This window comes from Schistocerca serialis, chromosome 5 (genome assembly GCF_023864345.2).
Source record: "Schistocerca serialis cubense isolate TAMUIC-IGC-003099 chromosome 5, iqSchSeri2.2, whole genome shotgun sequence".
Classification (NCBI taxonomy): domain Eukaryota; kingdom Metazoa; phylum Arthropoda; class Insecta; order Orthoptera; family Acrididae; genus Schistocerca; species Schistocerca serialis.
The window spans coordinates 722,249,581-722,271,939 of NC_064642.1; positions in this window are offsets into that span (position 1 = coordinate 722,249,581).

Here is a 22,359-nt window from a genome sequence, read left to right on the forward strand (position 1 = left end):
ATGCAGCTTCAACACGATATCACAGTTCATCAAGAGTAGTGACTCGCGTATTGTGACGAGCCACCATTGACCAGACGTTTTCAATTGGTGAGAGATCTGGAGAATGTGCTGTGCCAGGGCAGCAGTCGAACATTTTCTGTATCCAGAAAGGCCCGTACAGGACCTGCAACATGCGGTCGTGCATTATCCTGCTGAAATGTAAGGTTTCGCAGGGATCGAATGAAGGGTAGAGCCACGGGTCGTAACATATCTGAAATGTAACGTCCACTGTTCAAAGTACCGTCAATGCGAACAACAGGAGACCGAGACGTGTAACCAATGGCACCCCATACCATCACGCCGGGTGATACGCCAGTATGGCGATCAGGAATTCACGTTTCCAATGTGCATTCACCGCGATGTCGCCAAACACGGATGCGACCATCATTATGCCGTACACAGAACCTGGATTCATCCGAAAAAATGACGTTTTGCCATTCGTGTACCCACGTTCGTCGTTGAGTACACCATCGCAGTCGCTCCTGTCTGTGATGCAGCGTCAAGGTTAACCGCAGCCGTGGTCTCCGAGCTGATAGTCCATGCTGCTGCAAACATCGTCGAACTGTTCGTGCAGATGGCTGTTGTCTTGCAAACATCCCCATCTGTTGACTCAGGGATCGAGACAAGGCTGCACGATCCGTTGCAGCCATCCGGATAAGATGCCTGTCATCTCGACTGGTAGTGATACGAGGCCGTTGGGGCACTGTACGGCGTTCTGTATTACCCTCCTGAACCCGCAGATTCCATTTTCTGCTAACAGTCAATGGATCTCGACAAACGCGAGCAGCAATGTCGCGATACGATAAACCGCACTCGCGACAGGCTACAATCGGACCTTTATCAAAGTCGGAAACGTGATGGTACGCATTTCTCCTCCTTACACGAGGCATCGCAACAACGTTTCACCAGGCAACGCCGGTCAACTGCTGTTTGTGTATGAGAAATCGGTTGGAAACTTTCCTAATGTCAGCACGTTGTAGGTGTCGCCACCGGCGCCAACCTTGTGTGAATGCTCTGAAAAGCTAATTATTTGCATATCACAGCATCTTCTTCCTGTCGGTTAAATTTCGTGTCTGTAGCACGTCATCTTCGTGGTGTAGATAAACCTATCTGTGCCAATAACCGTCGGCCAGTAGACGAAGTAGCCAACACAGACAAGTGACGTTGCATTGATTTAGAAGCTGCAGGGCCGAAACCTGTTAGTGAAAAACATTTTTTGCTACTTGCGTTAGGACGTAAGAAGAGGGGAGTTGGTGGAGTGAAGTGTCTGATCGGCAGCTACATTCCATCGTTCTGCCTTACATTCCAAATACCTCCACTGCTCTACCATTATTGACATTAAAATGTGCCAATGGCATAATTGGCCGCGATTCCCCTACTGCGCAGTTCGACCGCCTGGTGAAAGTCACTCTGTTTGCCGCCACTTCAGCGACTTGTGCTTCAGGATGATAAAATGGTGATGAACACACACACACACACACACACACACACACACACACACACACACACACACAAAACACATACACAGTCCCGAGTGGAGAAAGTCTCCGACCCAGCCGGGAATCGAACCTGGTGAGAGTCAGCGACGCACACCACAACACCACGAACTAATGACTACTATTGTTAGCATACAGTAGCAACAACAAGACTTACAGGTTGTTGTTGTTGTGGTCTTCAGTCCAGAGACTGGTTTGATGTAGCTCTCCATGCTACTCTATCCTTTGCAAGGGTCTTCATTTCCCATTACCTACTGCAACGTACATCCTTCTGAATCTGTTTAGTGTATTCATCTATTGGTCTCCCTCTACGATTTTTACCCACCACGCTGCCCTCCAATACTAAATTGGTGATCCCTTGATGCCTCAGAATATGGCCTACCAACCGATCCCTTCTTCTACTCAAGTTGTGCCACAAATTTCTCTTCTCTCCAATTCTATTCAGTACCTCCTCATTAGTTATGTGATGAATCCATCTAAATGTTCAGCATTCTTCTGCAGCAGCACATTTCGAAAGCTTCTATTCTCTTCTTATCCAAACTATTTATCGTCCACGTTTCACTTCCATACATGGCTACACTCCATACAAATACTTTCAGAAACGCTTTCCTTGCCATTGCCAGTCTACGTTTAATATCCTCTCTACTTCGACCAGATACTTTAACCAAATTTCTTTCTTTCTTTTTTCGGATGAATCCAAGTTCTGTTTGCAGCATCATGATGGTCGCATCCGTGTTTGGAGACATCGCGGTGAACGCACATTGGAAGTGTGTGTCATCGAACAGACATACTGGCGCGTCACCCGGCGTGATGGTATGGGGTGCCACTGGTTACACGTCTCGGTCACCTCTTGTTGGCATTGACGGCACTTTGAACAGTGGACGTTACATTTCACATGTGTTACGACCCGTGGCTCTACTCTTCAATCGATCCCTGCGAAACACTACATTTCAGCAGGATAAAGCATGACCGCATGTTGCAGGTCCTGTACGGGCCTTTCTGGATACAGAAAATGTTCGACTGCTGCCCTGGCCAGCACATTCTCCAGATCTCTCACCAATTGAAAACGTGTGGTCAATGGTGGCCGAGCAACTGATTCGTCACAACACGCCAGTCACTACTCTTGATGAACTGCGGTATCGTGTGGAATCTGCATGGGCAGCTGTAGCTCTACACGCCATCCAAGCTCTGTTTGAGTCAATGCCCAGGCCAGAGGTGGGTGTTCTGGGTACTGATGTCTCAGGATCTATGCACCCTAATTGCGTGAAAATATAATCACATGTCAGTTCTAGTATAATATACCTGTCCATTTATCATCTGCATTTCTTCTTGGTGTAGCAATTTTAATGGCCAGTAGTGTAGGAGGCAAAAACTGTTGAGGAAGACAGAGATTGGAATACGTCAAGCAAATAATTGAGGACGTAGGTTGCAAGTGCTACTCTGAGATGAAGAGGTTAGCACAGGAAAGGAATTCGTGGCGGGCCGCATCAAACCAGTCAGTAGACTGTTGAAGAAAAAAAAAAAAAAATGTGTAGGAGGTATCCCATCAATTTTGTGACATCAGTATATATCTATACTCCTTAAGCCACCTTATGGTGGTGGAAGGTATTTCCTGCCCTCTCTCCCTTCTTCCCATTTCCTGTCCCAGTCGCTAATGGAGTGAGATAAGAACGACCGTTGGCAGAGCCCCATATCAGCTCGAACATCTCTCACCTTGACGTGCTTGATCTTATCGCAAGCTGTATGTACTAGGAATCAAAATTTTGGTTGACTCTTCTGGGCTTCCATGTGACCTTCGGTGGTAATCGAAGGCATCGTGACAGCAGTGGACTATGCGGACATCACTGCATCCTGTTGTGTTCTGCTTCGTACACAGTGGTAAGAAGAGGTGGGCTGCAGACTGGTGCAGGAGCTGTCGTCGTGGGGAAGCTGGACAGGAGCAGAAATGATTAGTGAACACATAAATGCAGTAAACGGACGTTTTACTCAACTTTTCCATGTGTTGCCAAGAAATTGTATAAAAGAGCAAACAACAACAAAGTAACGGTATTACAAGACGCAAATGAAAGAGAATCGTGAAGTGTGAGGCTTGCACTACTAATGCACGAGCTAATGTCGAAGGCTGAGTAAGACAGAATACTGCAAATGAGACTGGGCCGCGTAGCTGCCGCCGGCCTCCTGTATCGCGGTGGCAGAGGGCACTTAGAGCCACTGAAGACGTACGAGGGATATTCAGAACGTATTGTATGGTATGTTAACTGGGGGCCTAGAAACGACGGAGAGGCTCCATCCCCGCCGCAGCCGCAGTGGTCCACAACCCCACGACGACGACTGCAGTTCACTTCACCCCTCCACCGTCCCACACCGAACCGCGAACCACTCTTTCAGGGTTATTGTGCGGTTCGGTCCCCCCAGTGGACCCCCCGAGGGACGTCTCACACCAGACTTGTGTAACCCCTATGTTTGTGTGGTAGAGCAATGGTGGTGTACGCGTACGTTGAAAACTTGTTTGTGCAACGATCGCCGACACACTGCAGCTTAGGCGGAATAAGGGGAACCAGCCGGCATTCGCCGAGGCAGATGGAAAACCACCTGAAAAGCATCCACAGACTGGCCGGCTCACCGCACATCGACACAAGTCCGCCGGGCGGATACGTCCCGGAGACCAGTCTCTCCTTCCCAATCCGGAAAGCCGTGCGTTAGACTTCACGGCTAATCGGGCGGGCTTCGGAAAGTAAGTTCCGATCGGTCAAGAAATGGAAACCACTGTGAAAATGTAATAAAGCTTTGCACATATGAGTTCGACAGTGTCTCTAGTATCCCTGTCAGTTGCATCACTTCCCTGTTTTCAGTTCTGAGCGCATGGTGAGCACATAAAGATACGTAGAAAATAGTGTCTCCCGCTAAGTATGAGGTGCTGGTGAGGGATTTCGCCTGATGTTATGCAGCCCACATTACAGAACTGTCATACGGTTTCTACTTCGTGGACAATTCTCTGTCGCAATCTGCAGGGGCAATGAAAATGCTCCTGCAGCTTTTTCGAAGGAAAGTGTTTGATCATCCGTACTACAGCTGGTAATTGGCTCCCTCTGTGTTTCATCTCTGCTCACATTAACTACTGGCTACGAAGACAACATTTTCGCACAGACAACGCGCTATAGATGAGCGTAGAGAATTGGCGGGAAGCACAGGCGGCTGCCTTCTATGACGAGGGTATTGGTATAATGGTGCGACAGATGTCCTAGCTGGAGCGGCGACTATATAGAGAAGAAGATGGAACGTGGAGCCAACTGTCGCAAATAAAACATTTCTGATTTTCAATGTAGTTTCCATATCGCGACTAATCGGAACTCACTTTGTGGACAAGCCTTGTAGCTTAGCAGGCACGCTTCGCTAGATCCGCAGGGTCCCCGCGAGACCGCTGCCGCCGTCTGTCGGTGCCTGCGTTTCCGATGCGAACTGTGACAGCGCCGCTGGGGATGGCATCGCTTCGTGCTTGATGACTTTCCTGCCAGGGATGGCATCTTAAAGCTGGATAACTCTCCATATCACAAGGTCAGAAGCGTACTACGTTGGTTTCAGGGACATGATAGTGAACTCACGCTGATGTCTGGGCCGCCAAATTCGCTGGATCTGGGACGCTTTCGGGCACCGGCTTCGCGCCCACAAACCTCCGGCACGCCATTTACGGGAATTGCGTGACCTGTGCGTAGACATCCGGTGCGATATTCCTACCAGTGGCTTGTCGAAGCCGTGCCACGCAGAATCGCTGTTGCGTCGCATTCCAAAGGTGGAGCTACGCGCCACTAAGCAGGTGGGCATAATGTCGTGGATCATCAGTTTAGATATTGTCCGCCTCCGTAGCGTAGCGGTAACGTTACCGACTACCACGTAGGGGGCCCGGGTTCGATTGCCGGCAGGGGACTGGGTGTTGTGTGTCCTTCATCATCATTTTCATCATCACTGACTCGCAAGTTGCCGATGTGGCGTCACCTAAAGAGGACTTGCTATACGGCGGCCGAACTTCCCCGAATGGGGCCTCCGGCCAACAATGCCATACGATCATTTCATTTCATTTAGTGTAGATATTAATGTGTGATGAATGCAAGCGAATTGGAAGAACCTTCAAAACTGAGATGCCGTGCGGTTTAAAAGATAAATATCAATTAACGAGAAAGGAAAGTATAGTACCCGAAATGGACGACGTCTTTGTCGAGTGCCGGGCTTCGCGCGTGCTGACGCCACGTGTGGAGGTATGCGGGCGCATTGCGCAGCCAGCCGTGGGAACCGACTGGGCCGCTTCACGCATGCAAACGACCGCTGGTGGCCGCGGTCGCGTCTTAACGACCACACGGCGCGTCGCCGTCGTGGCTGACAGGTTGTTACGAAAGCAGGACGGCCAAATGTAAGCGACTGATGGAACTTTAAGCTTCCACACGACGGAATTTACGGTAGTTTAGTCGCCCTGAAGAGGGTCACTTCACACAAGGTCGAAACGCCGGTGGTAAAAGTGTTTCGGCGTTTATAATCACAAATTCTTATGATTTTATTAAAATTGACACCAGCTGGGAGAATACAAACTATAATATTTTCTGAATGATTAGAAACTACAGGATAACTTCGTGAGACGTTTATCAACGCTGAAAGTAGAGTTCATTACTGAAGATACCTACTTGAGTTAAAAAATAAAAGAAAACAGAACCAAAAAAATAAATATCAGAAGCGCCGTCTAGAAGCAAGTACACTACTGGCCATTAAAATTGCTGCACCACGAAGATGACGTGCCGCGATATTTAACTGACAGGAAGAAGACGCTGTGATATGCAAATGATTAGCTTTTCAGAGCATTCACACATGGTTGGCGCTGGTGGCGACTTCTTCAACGTGCTGACATGAGGGAAGTTTCCAACCGATTTCTCATACACAAACAGCAGTTGACCGGCGTTGCCTGGTGAAACGTTGTTGCGATGCCTCGTGTAAGGAGGAGAAATGCGTACCATCACGTTTCCGACTTTGATAAAGGTCCGCTTGTAGCCTATTGCGATTGCGGTTTATCGTATCGCGACATTGCTGCACGCGTTGGTCGAGATCCAATGACTGTTACCAAAATATGCAATCGGTGGGTTCATGAGGGTAATACGGAACGCCGTACAGTGCCCCAACGGCCTCGTATCACTAGATGTCGAGATGACAGGCATCTTATCCGCATGGCTGTAACGGATCGTACAGCCACGTCTCGATCCCTGAGTCAACAGATGGGGACGTTTGCAAGACAACCACCATCTGCACGAAAAGTTCGACGACGTTTGCAGCAGCATGGACTATCAGCTCGGAGACCATGGCTGCGGTTACCCTTGACGCTGCATCACAGACAGGATGATGTACTCAACGTCGAACCTGAGTGCACGAATGGCAAAACGTCATTTTTTCGGATGAATCCAGGTTCTGTTTACAGCATCGTGATGGTCGTATCCGTGTTTGGCGACATCGCGGTGAACGCACATTGGAAGCGTGTATTCCTCATCGCCATACTGGCGTATCAGCTGGTGTGATGGTATGGGGTGCCATTGGTTACATGTCTCGGTCACCTCTTGTTCGCATTGACGGCACTTTGAACTGTGGACGTTACATTTCACATGTGTTACGACCCGTGGCTCTACCCTTCATTCGATCCCAGCGAAACCCTACATTTCAACAGGATAATGCACGACCGCATGTTGCAGGTCCTGTACGGGCCTTTCTGGATACAGAAAATGTTCGACTGCTGCCCTGGCCAGCACATTCTCCAGATCTCTCACCAACTGAAAACGTCTGGTGAATGGTGGGCAAGCAACTGGCTCGTCACAATACGCCAGTCACTACTCTTGATGAAGCTGCATGGGCAGCTGTACCTGTACATGCCATCCAAGTTCTGTTTGACTCAATGCCCAGGCGTATCAAGGCCGTTATTACGGCCAGAGGTGGTTGTTCTGGGTACTGATTTCTCAGGATCTATGCACCCAAATTGCGTGAAAATGTAGTCACATGTCATTTCTAGTATAATATATTTGTCCAATGAATACCCGTTTATCACCCACATTTCGTCTTGGTGTAGCAATTTTAATGGCCAGTAGCGTACATTTTGACGTTATTTTATGGTTGCGATACTGGTTATTCTTAAAAATCTAAGATAGGGAAATTAATGAAACGGTAAGTTCATCACCGCCGTCATCTGCTTCCAAGGGTTACGTGTTGCTGCCACCTGTTCCCGTCTCGTCACCAGTCCCTCCCGCTCTTACGAGGTCCACCTAGTTCGCTCGTTCCAGCTTGTCATTAACTGAAAAGATTTTTAAATCTGATCTTATTGTTACATTTTATTGCAGCCTCAATACATAGCTCCCGAACTTCATCTCTGCTGCCTGTATACATGATTTTTTTGGTTTCTGTCCACGATTATGAACCATATATTTGAGTAGGTAGAGCCGTAAATTTATAGAATTTCATTTAGTGTTTCCTTCCTCATTTTTCTTTCCAAAGTTTTTCCAGTTGTTCCGGAGATAGCTTAATATTTGTGAACCTTCTTCTTAGTGTCTTTGTCATACTTAAAATCGCATCCTAGATAACTGAAGTGCGATACTCGTTATAAAATTTTCTCATTTATTATTGTTTTAGATCTGACGGGATTAGTTTCTTTCAATGCCATTATCTTTATCTTATTTGCAGATATAATTAAGTTGTGAAATGGCCGTTTCCGTAAGAGCGTGCCAAAATTGGACAAAGAGGATGTTCCAATGAACAATTTGAGGTAGGGAATCCGGGATGGGAGAAACCAGCTTAAGGAGATAATAGGAATAAAACCACATTATCGTGAACTCTTTTATTTACATTAGTTAACTGCAAATACATGATTCACATAATGAACATACCATTTATACTGTGTGTGAAACTAACGGCCATCAACCTCATTGCAAGACATCAGCCAATAAGATTCTGACGCACCCTGACAAATATCCCTGGTGTGTTTCGAGTAATATCACGGGCAGCTACAATTCTCGCAACTAGTTCCATCACTGTACCCACTGGGGTCTCATACACAAGTGACTTTAGATATCCCACAAAGAAAATAATCAAGGGGATTCAGGTCAGGTGATCTCGCAGGCCATGGAATAGGACCTCCTCTTCCAATCCAGCGACCAGGAAATACTGTACCGGTACTGCTCCATTGTATTGTATTGTACGTCTCTGAATAGCACTGAGTAATGAATAGGCCTGTCGGTGAATCATAGCACTTTCTATCATAGGACAATGTAAATATGATACGACTGAACCAAGTAAAGTAAACAAAACATGCGTCACGAATTTCTGGTAATCAGCCTCGTCCTCCTTGTTTCCTTGCAGGAAATAAGGTTAGGTTAGGTTAGTGTTGTTTAACGTCCCGTCGACAACGAGGTCATTAGAGACGGAGCGCAAGCTCAGGTTAGGGAAGGATGGGGAAGGAAATCGGCCGTGCCCTTTCAAAGGAACCATCCCGGCATTTGCCTGAAACGATTTAGGGAAATCACGGAAAACCTAAATCAGGATGGCTGGAGACGGGATTGAACCGTCGTCCTCCCGAATGCGAGTCCAGTGGGCTAACCACTGCGCCACCTCGCTCGGTAGGAAATAAGGAATGCATATTTAAATAAACAGCACGGTACGTGTAAATAAGTACGTATGTTAGTTGTAAATAAGCTGGAAAAGAGTAATGCTAGACAAAACGGTAGATAAGTTTACTTCCATAGATGCATAAGCTGGCTTCTCCGACTCCAGGGTCCCTACGTCAAATTGTTCAGTGGAGCATTCTCTATGTGCTGTTACATTTTTGGACGCTCTTACTGAAACCCTTTATATCGCGTTTTGGCTCAATCTGTACACTTTGTAAATTGTCTTCTGTTCCCTGTATAATTATCTGATCATCAGCATGTAACACAGAATTTAATAGTATGCTGGATCCTGTTATAACTCCTACCTCTATTTCACCTTTACACTTCAGGTCGTCAATATACTAATTAAAGTGGGTGACAGACTGTGCCGTTGTCGAACACCTTGATTTATTGCAATTTCATCTGACGTTTTCGAACCTGAACTCGTAACTATTTGTGGTGTTAATAAGGTATTTAGGAAAACCTTTTATTTGCAATAGTTTCGACTAAAGGAGTCTTCTAACCTTATCAAATTGTTTCTCATAGTCAGTAAATGCTAAATGCATTTCTAAGTCCACAGATCTCCAGCTGATTGTTGGGAGCATCTTCACCACCATGCTGACGTGATGTAAACGACTATCTGTAATGTGGTAGTTCCATTTTAAATGGGGAAGGTATGTAGAGTCATACAGAAAAATAAACTTGTATTATAGTTAATACATAAAACAAAATACACTGATAAATCCAAACGGTCTGGAGTCCATAAAATCACTTTCCTGAAATGCTACTCTTTCGGCAACAGGAAAATTCGTGTATAGAGCGATGTTGGTTCAAATGGCTCTGAGCACTATGGGACTTAACTTCTGAGGTCATCAGTCCCCTAGAACTTAGAACTACTTAAACCTAACTAACCTAAGGACATCACACACATCCATGTCCGAGGCAGGATTCGAACCTGCGACCGTAGCGGTCGCGCGGTTCCAGACTGAAGCGCTTAGAACCGATTGGCCACTCCGGCCGGCTAGAGCGATGTTCTTTGAATTTATAATCCCATATTACTAAACAGTGTATAACAGTAAATTAACGTACCGAATGAATCAACATATAATTCCTAGGCATGTGACGAGTTAAAATATTTCCCCCTCTCTTCCCATATTTTTGAAACGTCCCCTTAGAAAAATTATCGAATTACTGTGCTGACAAAACTCTTACGTTATTTGATTTTCAAACAGCTGAGCAGAACTGAACGTACTCAGACATTTCGCTCTTTACCTATTCTGATCAACACTAAACTGACAAACAATATTTTTAGCGCAACGCAGTCTGACTTTCAATAATCCCTACAAAAGAATGGCCCTGACTAACATTAACCTATACCTTTCACAAATCACTTACCTCACAAAAATCTTAGTTACTAGAACTACTGCAATACAGCGAGCGCCACTACTGCTAGCTATATAAAAGATTCAAACTACTGAAGGCACTAACTACTGATAGGCATAGTTAGCAAATGAAAGATTTTGATAGAGAACAAACAGTGTATTTACCTTAATAGTGTTCAAAAGTCATAATATATATATAGCAGTTCATGGCATCCAGTCTTACAAATTTACTGTCTCTGATGGACACACGTCCAGATCATCCGCTCTCAAAACTCCGCCGTCTCACTTCCCCACATCCACCACTGCTGGCGGCTCATCTCCAACTGCGCAACGCTACGCGCTGTTAACAGCCAAGTGCCCAACACTACAATAGCGAATGTTACAACAATGCTAAACAGCCACAGACTGCACACAGCACAGCCAGTGATTTTCATACAGAGCGCTACGTGGCGTTACCAATATAAAAACCTAAACAGCCTACTTACATTTTGTAACACTATTTATACCTATACTGTCGTTTAAATTAGCGCCTCGCAGATACGTTTTACATCGTCTTGACACCAAAGTAAGTGTCACTCAAGAGTCGGTTGAAGCATTGATTTAAAATATACTTTGATGAATAAAATATGAATTATAAGAGAGTCAACGGTGTTGGCTGTATAGATTTACAAACAACTCTTCAGATTTCTCCGTTCTCTGGAACTGATTGACCCTCTCCGTCTAATAGGCGCTGCTCATGGATGGTTGTTTACATTTTTGGGCGGGTTTAGTGACATCTCCGAACAGTCAAAGGGACTGTGTCTGTGATACGATATCCACAGTCAACGAGCATCCTCAGGAGTTCTGCCGGCCGCGGTGGCCGTGCGGTTCTAGGCGCTTCAGTCCGGAACCGCGGGACTGCTACGGTCGCAGGTTCGAATCCTGCCTCGGGCATGGATGTGTATGATGTCCTTAGGGTAGTTAGGTTTAAGTAGTTCTAAGTTCTAGGGGACTGATGACCTAAGATGTTAAGTCCCATAGTGCTCAGAGCCATTTGAACCATTTTTTCAGGAGTTTTGGGAACTGGGGTGATGCAAAACTTTTTTTGATGTGTGTAGAAACTTGTTTTGGGTAATGCTGAACAGAAAACCGTTCAAACGCAGGTGGCTGTGATGCGGTGCGTCAGTGTGTCTCAGTAACGGGCAGTGGTGGCCGCAGAGGGGAGAGTAGAGACTGCGGGCGACGTACGCCTGGGGAGGCTCGCTGGCGCGCGTGCGCAGTGCGTGTCGCGTGACGCGCAGCCGCCGTGACGCCGGAGGACGTCTCGTGTGGCAGTCGGCTGCAGCGCACACGGCGCGCCGGTTTCACTTTCTGCCGCCACAACGAGGGGGTGCAATACATTAACAGCAGCGCTTCTCTCACTACAGAAAGCCGTACGTCAAGTAACACGGTAACGTAAATCAGAAAAAAAAAAAAATGGAAATGAGCGTATGGCATCGTTGGCCGGGAGGCCCCTATTTGGGGAAGTTCGGCCGCCAAGTGCAAGTCTTATTTCATTCGGCGCCACATTGGGTGACTTGCGCGCCTGTGATGGGGATGAAATGATGATGACACCAAAACACCCACTCCCCGAGCGGAGAAAATCTCCCACCCGACCGGGAATCGAACCCGGGCCCGCTTGCATGGGAGGCGAGCACGTTACCACCCAGCTAATTTTTTTTCTTTATTGTATTTTTTTCTCTCTTATTTTAACGCCCCTTAGGAAAATGGAACTACGAAAAAAAAATAAGTGCCACCGCCACTTTTCATCCTATAACAAAAAAATCTGGTCCACTTCAATCTAATCAGGCGGACACGTAAATCAGAATGTCAGTGGAAAGAAGAAGGACGTGCTGTAAGTAAGATACGCATTCTAGCACTAACAAGGAGCGTCCAGACCATGCGACCGACCGATTTCGACAAGCATATTAGGCGTGCGCGAGATCCTTTTCGGATCAGGTGCAATAGTCAGAACACTAGAAAATAGGAAAAGTCTTACTATACTTATCACGCTCTAAACCTAATAGTTTCCGAGAAATCAAAGAATTAATGACATACATCCGTTGCAAATGTACACTGAGGCGACATGGGATACCACCTAATGTCGTTTCGGACCTCCTTTTGCCCGACGTAGTGTAGCAACTAGACGTGGCGTGGACTCAAAGTAGTTGGAAGCCACCAGCAGAAATACTGAGCCATGCTGGCCCTATGTCCCGTAAATGTTCAATGGGATTCATGTCGGGCGACCTGGGTGGCCAATCATTCGTTCGAATTGTCCGGAGTGTTCTTCAAACCAGTCGCGAACAACTGTGGCCTGGTGATATGCCGCATTGTCATCCGTAAATACGAGGGCAGTTCAATAAGTAATGCAACACATTTTTTTTCTCGGCCAATTTTGGTTGAAAAAACCGGAAATTTCTTGTGGAATATTTTCAAACATTCCCGCTTCGTCTTGTATAGTTTCATTGACTTCCGACAGGTGGCAGCGCTGTACGGAGCTGTTAAAATGGCGTCTGTAACGGATGTGCGTTGCAAACAACGGGCAGTGATCGAGTTTCTTTTGGCGGAAAACCAGGGCATCTCAGATATTCATAGGCGCTTGCAGAATGTCTACGGTGATCTGGCAGTGGACAAAAGCACGGTGAGTCGTTGGGCAAAGCGTGTGTCATCATCGCCGCAAGGTCAAGCAAGACTGTCTGATCTCCCGCGTGCTGGCCGGCCGTGCACAGCTGTGACTCCTGCAATGGCGGAGCGTGCGAACACACTCATTCGAGATGATCGACGGATCACCATCAAACAACTCAGTGCTCAACTTGACATCTCTGTTGGTAGTGCTGTCACAATTGTTCACCAGTTGGGATATTCAAAGGTTTGTTCCCGCTGGGTCCCTCGTTGTCTAACCGAACACCATAAAGAGCAAAGGAGAACCATCTGTGCGGAATTGCTTGCTCGTCATGTGGCTGAGGGTGACGATTTCTTGTCAAAGATTGTTACAGGCGATGAAACATGGGTTCATCACTTCGAACCTGAAACAAAACGGCAATCAATGGAGTGGCGCCGCACCCACTCCCCTACCAAGAAAAAGTTTAAAGCCATACCCTCAGCCGGTAAAGTCATGGTTACAGTCTTCTGGGACGCTGAAGGGGTTATTCTGTTCGATGTCCTTCCCCATGGTCAAACGATCAACTCTGAAGTGTATTGTGCTACTCTTCAGAAATTGAAGAAACGACTTCAGCGTGTTCGTAGGCACAAAAATCTGAACGAACTTCTCCTTCTTCATGACAACGCAAGACCTCACACAAGTCTTCGCACCCGAGAGGAGCTCACAAAACTTCAGTGGACTATTCTTCCTCATGCACCCTACAGCCCCGATCTCGCACCGTCGGATTTCCATATGTTTGGCCCAATGAAGGACGCAATCCGTGCGAGGCACTACGCGGATGATGCAGAAGTTATTGGTGCAGTACGACGTTGGCTCCGACATCGACCAGTGGAATGGTACCGTGCAGGCATACAGGCCCTCATTTCAAGGTGGCGTAAGGCCGTAGCATTGAATGGAGATTACGTTGAAAAATAGTATTGTGTAGCTAAAAGATTGGGGAATAACCTGGTGTATTTCAATGTTGAATAAAACAACCCCTGTTTCAGAAAAAAAATGTGTTGCATTACTTATTGAACTGCCCTCGTATTCCATTGTTGTTTGGGAACATGAAGTCCATGAATGGCTGTAAATGGTCTCCAAGTAACCGAACATATCCACGACCAGCTTACACAGTGCCTTGTTGACAGCTTGGGTCCATGGCTTCGTCGGGCTGTGCCACACTCGAACGCAACCATCGGCTCTTACGATCTCAAACCGGGACTCATCTAATCGGCTACGGTTTTACAGTCGTCTAGGGTCCAACCAGCGTGGTCACGACCCTAGGAGAGGGGCGCTGTTGGCATAGGCTCTCGCGTCGGTCGTCTGCTGCCACAGCCAATTAACGCCAAATTTCGCCGCATAGTCCTAACGGATATGTTCGTTGTACGTCCCACATTGATTTCTGCGGTCATTTCACGCAGTTTTGCTTCTCTGTTAGCACTGACAACTCTACGCAAACGCAGCTGCTGATGGTCGTTAAGTGAAGGCCGTCGCCACTGCGTTGTCTATCGTGAAATGTAATTGGTATTTTCGGCCCACTCTTGACACAATGGATCTCGGAATATTGAATTCTCTAAAGGTTTCCGAAATGGAATGTCCCATGTGTCTAGCTCCAACTACAATTCCGCGTTCAAATCCTGTTAATTCTCGTCGTGGAGCCATAATCACATCTTAAAACTTTTCACATGAATCGCCTGGGTACCAATGACAGCTTCGCAGTGTACCGCACGCTTATACTTGAGTACGTGGTACTACTGCCATTGGTATATCTGCATGCCGTTATCGCATGACTTTTGTCTCCTCTTTGTAGTCAGAGCACGAGAAAATGTGAAAATTTTACTGTACGTGGCATGCCTGAAACCTAATAGCTTCGAGGAATCGAGGAATTAGTGGTTTGGATCCGTTGCAGATATAATTTAGCAAGAAAGTTCCTTTTTGTCTGCGGTTGTCACTAAGATTTGCGTTCGGTTTGTAGTCACCTTGCGTGATTTTCCTTGTAGCAGTATTTGTTACTCGTCTGAAAGGAAGCTGACTTTCATGTAAAATAATAACTGCTACTTCGCCGTGTACGCAGACAGATGTAGCTTTGGAGACAATGCTTGTGACGAATGTGCAGAAATAATGTAATCAATTAGTTTATCATTTAAAAAGAAATTTTTTTACATAGTTCTGAGTGACAGTGCATTCCCTTTACACCCTTAGTACATATTGATTTTCTTTCTAGGCAGTTTTTCTAATGAAATAATACAGGTTGGCTATGATTAAACTATGCTACTTGAGCCAATAGAGACAGAAGACAGTGAATCAGTAGGTATATCAAACTTATAGCAATAAAACTGCGTAGGGTTCTGCGGCCAGATTCAGTTGACATAAAAGTTTTCCGAATACCGTACCGCATCATAATGTGAAAAAACTATGTTGGGGAAACCAACTTTCGGCCACGGTTACAGTGGCCTTCTTCAGGGTCTACTGGATTTGTGTTGTTAGTAGTGTTCGTATCACGACTTGGCGTTGGGCACTGATACTGGTAAGGCGATGTAGTGTTGAAACACAGGCCTGAGTCCGCATCACAGCTGCAGGCAGTCACCATAGGTCTGAACAAGGCGAGCACGCACTCACTTGTAAAACTGTCTTATCAAAACAACAACAGTGCTACTTCTCTTTGCAAGTATCGACACATAAAAACCCTATAGACAGTCCTCTTTTCAACACCGGATTGGAAGAACATGATTCGAAATTTCGAATCGGAGTTGGGCATGGAAGAGGTTGACAGCCAATTGCGTCACAAATTGTAGAAGAAGTTACTGTTGCCATGACTGAGAACACTGGACGCAAAATCCGATCTTCAAGTAGTGTACGAGCGGTGTCGCGATGGTTGAAAATTCCATGGTACGCCTTTCGAAAAGTGTTCGGAACAATTGTGAAATGGTATTTGTAATACGGTTCCAGGTTATCGTGGATCCAGATGGTCATCAAATGGAGCTACTTTTGTGACCTGGAACGTAAAGATGGTACAGACTAACAAATATTACTCTCTCGTGTGGAAATTAAAATGAGATCCTTTCAATGGTTTATTCATCATCACTCCTAACAAATTTTCCACGAAATTTTGTTGTGCCATGATCACTCAAGTAGCGAAGCCACCAGTGTGTATTATGAAGCAAGAAGGATTCAACAGAATGAGATTTTCACTCTGCAACGGAGTGTGCGCTGATACGAAACATCCTGGCAGATTAAAACTGTGTGCCGGACCGAGACTCGAACTCGGGACTTTTGCCTTCCGCGGACAAGTGCTCTACCATCTGAGCTACCCAAGCACGACTCACGCCCCGTCCCCGTCCTTACTGGCGGAAGTAAAGCTGTGAGGAAGGGGGCTTGAGTCGTGCTTGGGTAGCTCAGATGGTAGAGCACTTGCCCGCGAAAGGCAAAGGTCCCGAGTTCTAGTCTCGGTCCGGCACACAGTTTTAATCTGCCAGAAAGATTCAACCTTTGCCTAATATGTAGTAACAGAAAACCATCCACATGATGTAGATACTCAAGGTTTATACTCTGTTAAGAAAAGCAGAAAGATCACCCTACTGGAAATGCTCGAAATCAATTAACATATGACACAGAATGCCAGCTTAGTGGTAAATGACTAAATTCAGTACCGTTTCCCCTCTGTCAAACTAACTTCGTTACAAAAACATTTGATAAAAATTGTAGATTCAACTTCATTCTCCATCTGTTGTTAAATGTATATGCAAATAAAAGAACTATATTTCTCACTTTTCAGCTAAGTGTAACTATTTCTGTATGACGTAAAAATGTGATCCTTTCCTACGCAAACACTCTACTCGTCGCTATGTTTATATCTTTTGTAGAAATCATGTCTGTATAAGTCACACCACGTTTTATCCGTGTTAGCGACTTTTAGTTGTCATCTGATGATTGGCTATGACGCCGGCAGCCGATTCGTGAGTGATCTTAGGTTTGCAGAACTCTAGGAAATGTTTCCTATCTAATATATAAAAATGAACGTTTCTTTCCTATGCCATTTATGCAGCGGCGATGAAACTTTGGCGGGTTGGTGTGCGCACGCCTGCGAAGGTTTCTGTCGGAGTAAGAGCCTCCTACTTCCCACAGGGGTGGGGGCAGGGGTGAAAAGGGGATAACATTGTAGCGTAGCTCAAGAATGTGTGGAGCAGTTTTAATCAAGTTTTGTAAACACATGATTCATTATTTGTATAATTATTTATATAGTATACTGCTACTACTCGTCATTGAGAGTGTGGGGGGTGAGAAGTCGTGACATATAAAAATATTCGATAGCGACCGGCATTGGGTCGAATCCATAGTTTTCGGGGTCGCTAGGCGCTGACAGTCCCGATAAACTTGCAGCCCTAGGAATGGGTATGTACGGGGTATGGGGTACATCGTATCTATGTCACGACTGAAGTAATTTCTACCAACCCTGGTACACACATCAGTGGATAAAATTTCTGCGATGGTTAGACACCCCTAACATCCGAATGGCCAGGAGTACAGATGAAAAGGGGTGACGTGAAACCATAACTAAGGAACGTCAAGAGCAATTTTGGCCACAATAGTTATATACGTGAATTCATTATTTGCATAAAAATACTGTAGGAATGAGATATGCCTAGAGGTGGTGTGGGAATCAGAAGGAGAGAGATGTGAAAATGTTCGAGTGACCTCTTGGTATTTCTTTCTTGTGTTTAGTTGATGTGGAATACTTTAAAAGTGTCGTTCAAAGAGACAGTAACACGTTGCTTCCTCGATTAAATTCTAGAACTGTCAGTTCTGACACAGACTACCTTTCATATTCACCGCTAAGTTGAACGTAGTGCCATAATCAGCTGAAAGGACGGCTACATAAATCGAGCGATATACGAGTCAACCGTGTGATAAGTCATGACAGCTAGAAATGTACCACAACATCTCGTACTGCAGAGCGCTTGCTTTACGCTTTAGACATGGATGGAAATGAAATTTGGCGCGCGCCTCTAAATGCTGACTGTTGCCTGTGATGTCTGACTGCTGCTTGCAGCTTGAACTGCCGTGTTGTAACCCCGCACTGTGTCTGAAGCGGCCTCTGTTTGTGTGTTGCAGGTGAGTGGGAGCCAGCCTGCCTGCCGCAGTGGAGCACGTCTTCTTCTGCCTCTGCCAGCATTACGCCCTGCTGAGTGGGCGGAGACAAAGGCGAGGATTTAATTGCCCTCTGATATTCATTTATTTTTATACGTTCTTTTACACAGAAATGTACGGGAAACAGCCCGTTTCTAAAACTGTAGTATGTGATTTCCATCTATTTTGTTGGCGAAGACAAAGCTGCTGTTGTTTCACCGTGCAAGTCTTTCATAGACGCTTAGCATAAACATGTCACTTCCCAGAACCAGGTCGCCACTATCTGAAACGCAAAGTGACCGCGGGCACCTACACAATTGGCTATAAGAGGTAGCGTTATGCTATAATACTCTTGGATTGAACGTCAGTCACTTGGAATTTAAATGGAAGAAACAGAAGAGAAGACGTGGAAATATAATTGAAAATGAAACAGGAAAGAAGATATAGCAGTGACTTTTTCAAATAATTTTTATCATCAAATACATTAGTAAATGGAGAGAATGGCGGTTAATTGAAGACGAGCGAAGTAATGGTAAAACAAATTTATTTATTTTGTTATTTATTTCGGCAGAATTAGAGCCATGTGTTCTTCTCTCTGTCCAACTACTCAGTCTTCATATTTTGCCATTACGTTCATTTGATACATGACTTAGCTAAGGTCTTACACTTAGTATCGAATCTATCGCTTAGAAATAAGACGACTGAAGCAGTAAAACAGGCGTGGCTATGTAGGGGGAAAGGGTTTCATTGGTTTATAGAAAGAAGAATAACAGATGTTCAAATGTGTGTGAATTCCTAACGGACCAAACTGCTGAGGTCATCGGACACGGAGTAATACAGATAACTTACACGCTGTAGGTTTACACTGCGGGCAGTAGCATCAATGAATGTGGTAGAAAAGGTGAGAGAGACGAGAAAGAGGAAGCTGAGGAAGTGGTGGGACGCATGCAATAAAGAGCCAAGGGGGAAAAATAATGTGACACTATAGAATAAAAACTAAAAGAAGCTTATTTGAAAAAAGGGAGCATTTCCTTCAACAGTATTTGATTCGGAATTTAATAGACACAAATGACCATACGTGTTAATTGTTTTTTGGAGAAATTTATGAGGATAACAGATAGAAGTGTTTCAGTTTTCTCTTCATTACAAAAGAGTACCGAATCGTGCGTGGAGAACCGAACGCTTGTTCCAAAGACGGACGGTAGGATTTGAGGAGCAGTTGGATAATGTTGTTGTTATATGGATGAGTACAGCAGGAAATTTAGGTAAGTGAAGCCGTGTGTTGCGATTATAGTGAAATGAAGTGCTGAGGGGTGCACACATTTGAGAAGCCGGTCAGACGAACGTGAAAAGACGATGTGGTCCGACCTGGCCTCTGTGATTCCCCTCTTTGATAATTCGAATGCTTGCAGCTTTTCCAAAGCTGTTTCACAGAGGAAGACCGCACTGCAGTTCCTTCTCTAAATCCTCGCACGAACGAAAAAATGGCTGACATCGAAATAAGTGTCCAAGGAATAGAAAAGCAACTGAAATCACTCAACAGAGGAAAGTCCACTGGACCTGACGAGATACCAGTTCGATTCTACACAGAGTACGCGAAAGAATTTGCCCCCTTTCTAACAGCCGTGTGCCACAAGTCTCTAGAGGAACGGAAGGTTCCAAATGATTGGGCAAGAGCACAGGTAGGCCCAGTCTTCAACAAGGGTCGTCGAGCAGATGCGCAAAACTATAGACCTATATCTCTGACATCGATCTGTTGTAGAATTTTAGAACATGTTTTTTGCTCGCGTATCATGTCATTTCTGGATAAACCCAGAATCTACTCTGTAGGAATCAACATGGATTCCGGAAACAGCGGTCGTGTGAGACCCAACTCGTTTTAATTGTTCATGAGACCCAGGAAATATTAGATACGGGCTCCCAGGTAGATGCCATTTCTCTTGACTTCCGGAAGGCGTTCGATACAGTTCCGCACTGTCGCCTGATAAACAAAGTAAGAGCCTATGGAATATCAGACCAGCTGTGTGGCTGGATTGAAGAGTTTTTAGCAAACTGAACACAGCATGATGTTCTCAATGGAGAGACGTTAAAGTAACCTCTGACGTGCCACAGGGAAGTGTTATGGGGCCATTGCTTTTCATAATATATATAAATGACCTAGTAGATAGTGTCGGAAGTTCCATGCGGCTTTTCGCGGATGATGCTGTAGTATACAGAGAATTTGCAGCATTAGAAAATTGCAGCGAAATACAGGAAGATCTGCAGCGGATAGGTACTTGGTGCAGGGAGTGGCAACTGACCCTTAAGATAGACAAATGTAATGTATTGCGAATACATAGAAAGAAGGATCCTTTATTGTATGATTATATGATAGTGGAACAAACACTGGTAGCAGTTACTTCTGTAAAATATCTGGGAGTATGCGTGCGAAACGATTTGAAGTGGAATGATCATATAAAATTAATTGTTGGTAAGGCGGGTACCAGGTTGAGATTCATTGGGAGAGTCCTTAGAAAATGTAGTCCATCAACAAAGGAGGTGGCTTACAAAACACTCGTTCGACCTATACTTTATTGCTCATCAGTGTGGGATCCGTACCAGATCGGGTTGACGGAGGAGATAGAGAAGATCCAAAGAAGAGCGGCGCGTTTCGTCACAGGGTTATTTGGTAACCGTGATAGCGTTACAGAGATGTTTAGCAAACTCAAGTGGCAGACTCTGCAAGAGAGGCGCACTGCATTGCGGTGTAGCTTGCTGTCCAGGTTTCGAGAGGGTGCGTTTCTGGATGAGGTATCGAATATATTGCTTCCCCCTACTTATACCTCCCGAGGAGATCATGAACTTAAAATTAGAGAGATTCGAGCGCGCACGGAGGCTTTCCGGCAGTCGTTCTTCCCGCGAACCATACGCGACTGGAACAGGAAACGGAGGTAATGACAGTGGCACGTACAGTGCCCTGCGCCACACGCCGTTGGGTGGCTAGCGGAGTATAAATGTAGATGTAGATGTACTAAACCTATCGTGAATCGAGTTTTCTAAGAATGGGTGGTTGTGCTTAAGCAGCGTTGACATCAATGTACGTAGTTAGGAACTAACAAGTAATAATTTGATTATGGAGTCTCGGAAGCGGGTAATCGGCTATGGCCTTCACCACGGCAGCTTGCCGATATTTGGATGAGACGTGATTTAGGAGGCCGCGGGAAATGTAATTGTGGGTGTCCGGTCGGGGATCTGAATCCCATACGGGCGCTGTCAGCCACTGGCCGCCGCTACGCGCTGCCCAGACTTCTCACGGGCGGGGAGCGGCCGCTGTGCCGGCTGGCTGCCAAGTAGGGGCAGGCGGCGAGCCGCGAGCCGGCCCGCTCTCCGCTCTCGCCCATAAAACAACCGCAGCGCCGCCGTCGTCGCCTTCCTGTTGTTACAAACGGGTAGCGCGAGCCGCTGCCCCGGGAAACGGCCGCCCGTTTACCCGCCTGCGCCCGCTCCTGTCACACTGCCGCGAGCCCGCCGTTACGGATTTTCTCTCACACCGACCGGCATCTATCTCGTTTGGGATTCCAATTCGGTTTTACAGAGAGTACTCTACTGCATTGGCTCCTTACTTAGCTTGCATTTATCGCGAATCTCTTGCCCAACGTAAAGTCCCGAGCGACTGGAAAAAAGCGCAGGTGACGCCTGTATATAAGAAGCATAGAAGGACGGATTCTCGAAATTACAGACCAATATCCTTAACACCGGTTTGTTGCAGGATTCTCGAACATATTCTCAGTTCGAATATAATTAATTTCCTTGAGACAGAGAAATTGCTGTCCATGCATCGGCACGGCTTTATAAAGCATCGCTCCTGCGAAACGCAACTCGCCCTTTTTTCACATGATATCTATCGAACCATGGATGAAGGGTATCAGACGGATGCCATACTCCTTGACTTCCGGAAAGCGTTTGACTCGGTGCCCCACTGCAGGCTCCCAACTAAGGTACGAGGGTATGGGATT